This window comes from Taudactylus pleione, unplaced genomic scaffold, assembly GCF_031769625.1.
Source record: "Taudactylus pleione unplaced genomic scaffold, aTauple2 ptg000005l, whole genome shotgun sequence".
Lineage (NCBI taxonomy): Eukaryota > Metazoa > Chordata > Amphibia > Anura > Myobatrachidae > Taudactylus > Taudactylus pleione.
In genome coordinates, this window is record NW_028284408.1 from 22,579,510 (window position 1) to 22,583,766 (window position 4,257).

Here is a 4,257-nt window from a genome sequence, read left to right on the forward strand (position 1 = left end):
TTTTAGTTGTGTCCTGTTTGAGTGAAATAGTATTGTTGCAATGAAAGTATAAGATGAATTCTTTGTCATGTTGCTTTTGGCAGAACATTTGATACTGCTACAGTTGCAATGCACATAGTAGGCAGTGTAACCACTGCGAATCTGCTTCATAAACTTTCAATGTCCCCTGTAGGCTTTCAAGTTTGGTACCTAATACACTATGCTGCAGGGAGGCTTTGAGAACTTGATTTTGAACATTCTGTAAAAAGCGAGAACAAAGTGCATGGTTCTTTCTTTTTAATAGGCATTGTATTTCCAGTATCTCATTACAAACCTGTGGTCATTAATAAGGATTTATTATTATTATTATTATTATTATCCTTTATTTATATGGCGCCACAAGGGTTCCGCAGCGCCTTACAAAGTACATAAACAGTTGAACAGAACAAGAAAACAGTGACATACAGTACAAGACATTGCAGGACAAGTATATAGTATATAAACATTGGAGTGTAGAGTAGTGAACAATACAAGTAAAGGAAGGAAAAACATGAGGGAAGAGTGCCCTGCTTGTGAGAGCTTACATTCTAAAGGGGAGGGTGTGACACAGATGGGGTAGACAATGAGCATGGGACAGAGGGTTACGATGACAGATGGGTGGATTCCTATTTTACAGTATGTGAGGAAGTCATTTGGAGTAAGATTAACACCACTGACATTCTACTTTACGTGACAGTTATTGTAGGTGTCTGTGGAAAGCCACGGTTATTATTTAAGTTTACATAAATTTTAATGGGTAGCTGGAGCCACTTCATAAAGGGCTATTTAAAGAGTTTGGGCAAGGTGTGAAACCAGCAGTCTCAGGTAAATGTGGAAATTGGTGAAAGTAGTTGTAAAGAGATGTTCAGATGTAAAATAATAAGTTGTGATCGAGTGTGGATTCCATAAGGCACATTTATTGAGTTGGAGGGTGATGGGAGACATGTGATGTTAGTTAGGATATTTATTACATAGTAAGTCTGCTGTATGTGTGTATGGCCTGGATTTTGGTAATTTGTCACCAGCTAATAAAAGCAGAAGAGAGAAGTTAATTTAGTTGTAGGAGGTGTGTAAAAGTTTTTTATAGTGACACAATGAGGCTGTAATAGTCAATGGGGTAGATGTATTATAGCGGCACTTAACGTGCCGCTATTATGCTTCCCGCTTCGCCTCTTTACCGAGGCGAAGCAGGAAGCACTACCGATGAGATGTATAAACATCTCATCGTCCGGAGAGGGGGAGCGTTAACTCCCCCCTCCGGCGCTACCCCTTAGAGACAGCAGCGCATCGGCCTAGTGCTGATGCGCTGTGTCTCTGTCCCGGCCGGCTCCACTGAGCATGCGCGGGATCTCGCAAGTATCGCGAGATCCCCACGTGGAGCCGGCAGACGCAGCAGCAGGGACAGTGCTGTCCCTGCTGTGGGGATAGGCTAGCGCCAGGCTGTAGCTGTCGGTAACGACAGCTACAGCCGGCCGAACGGTCATGCGTTATGACCGTTTGTACATGGCCCTGCCGTTGACGCTGCTATCTTATAGATAGCGCCGGTAATGACGGGCGCACAGCGCCCCTGTCATTTACCGCCCAGACACCCGATCATACATCGGGGAGAAGCGGTATCAGCGCACATAACGTGCGCTGGTACCGTTTCTGGGCTTCGTACATCTCCCCCAATGTATGATGAAAAGAAAGTGCATGCCTTTTTAGAAGAGGTGAGTGAATCATTACGGCTGCAATGAGCACAGAGAGGCGAGATGCAAGGAAAGTTAAGGATGTTATAACATTAGAGGAAATACAAAAGAGTGTTTTGATAAAAATAAATGTGTAGTACATGGTGAGTTTAGGTAACTTGCTTTTAGACAAATTTTAAATAAATCAGTTTTTAATCTGAAATTACCTTAGATGTTGGTCAATGTTTGTTCAACTGTTTGATTAACAGTTATGTTGGTACACTTTGTGATTTAACACCTTTGTGTTAAACCTTTGGATTTTAAAAAGTATGTTACCCATTCCCATCTAGCAAGCAACATATTGCTCTTACATTTCTGCATAATGGAATTTATTTCTGTTAGCAAAGATTTAGATGTAATGACTTGATTGTATTTTGTATTACCTGGGTGGGGGATGTTGTTCAGTGATGCCTAGTTTATGGTAGGATACTGCTTGTGTTTACACAAACCCAGTGCCAAATTTCTTCATTGATTAGTTAGCATTTGTGGTCAGCTGTAGCATGTCTCAAGCAGACTTTCTTTAAGTTTAGAATCAGTATAGAGGCAGCCGTGGAAGTCGATGGCAGCCGTGTATTATAAGCACTAAGTGTGTTATAACACAAAGTGTAATTATATAACAGTTAAAAAAAACAGTTGAACAAACATTGAACAACATCTACAACAAGGTAATTACAATATCATTCTTTACCAGTAGTTTGTGTGTTGTACATTATTGAATGTATTGCAAAAATGTATCAGAAACTTCTATTAATGATCTCACTCCATGGAATCATCTCTAAGACTACTACATCCTTTACTCTCCCTGCAGCTCATCCTTTTGTACATATTGCTGCCTCAGTACTTTCCTCTTCTCTTACAAACACATATGAGCTTTTAACTTATCTAAACACATTGACAATAACATCCACAACCTCTCGCCATAACAAACATTCAGTCAAATCCCACAAATATATTTATATCTCGCTCCTGTTGCTTCTATTAGCTGGTGACATATCTCCAAATCCAGGCCCAACCCACATGCCACACCCACAACGAACTATAAATCCAGCTAACCTCATAAACATTGCATGCCTCCCTTCACCATCCAAGTCACTAATATGTACCTTATGGAATGCACGCTCTGTCTGCAACAAACTAACATCCATCCATGACCTCTTTATTTCAACCAACCTCAACCTTCTGGCAATAACAGAAACATGGCTAACACAATCAGACACTGTCTCCCCTGCTGCACTTTCACATGGTAACCTACACTTCTCACACACCTCCAGGCCTGGCAATTGTAAAGGAGGTGGGGTAGGAAAATTACTCTCCCAATCTTTCACATTCACAGTTCTCCCACAGGTACCTTCACTCACATTTACATCATTTGAAGTACATTCTATCAGGACTTTCACCCCTTTCTCTCTGCGAGTTGCTGTTATCTATCGCCCGCCTGGGCCACCCCAACAATTTCTGGAACACTTTTCTGCCTGGCTCCCTCACTTTCTATCCTCAGACATCTCCACCATCATTATGGGTGATTTCAATATCCCCATTGACAGTCCACAATCTCCTCATGCCTCCAAACTACTCTCTCTAACCTCCTTTCTTGGCCTCTCTCCTCTCCTCTACTCATAAGGAGGGCCACTGCCTTGATCTTGTATTTACCAGACTATGCTCAGTTTCTGATTTCACTAATGCTCCTTTCCCTCTCTCAGATCACAATCTTATCACCTGCACACTTTCCTCCATTACATCAACCTCAATGTCAGTGAAATCAACCAAACCTCCTAAAACCCGCAGAAATATTAATGTGATTAACTTTCAACAACTATCTACCTCTCTACAACAACGACTCTCACCAATTTCTGCACTCACTTCTCCTGAGACTGCTGCATCACAGCTAAACCAGATTTTAGTAAAAGCCCTCGATGAAGTAGCTCCAGCTACCCATCACACTCCGCGTAGACTCAGACGTCAACCGTGGCATTCTAACTTAACAAGGCATCTACAAAAACTCTCACGTAAAGTAGAACGTCAGTGGCGAACGTCTCGCACTCCAAGTGACTTCCTTACATATAAGTCTATCTACAACTCTTATCGTACTGCTCTGGACACTGCCAAGCAAATATATTTCCAATCTCTTATCTCTGCTCAAGCCTCTAACCCCAAGCGACTTTTTAATACATTTAAACTGCTTCTTACCCCTCCCTCACCCAAGCCACCTGCTACTATCTGTGCACAAGATCTTGCTTCCTATTTCAAGGACAAGATTGATAATATCCGAAATTAAATGTTATTCTCTTCCTCAGCTAGTGACCTACTCAATTCCCTACCTGAACCCTCTGGCACATTCTCTTCATTTGACCCCACAAATGAAGATGAAGTATCTACACTCTTCTCATCCTCCTACTCTATTACCTCTCCTCTAGATCCTATACCCTCACAAATTAGTAAAGCTCTGTCTCCTGTGCTCATCCCAACCCTAACTAAAATCTGTAATCTCTCTCTTTCTACTGGCATCTTTCCA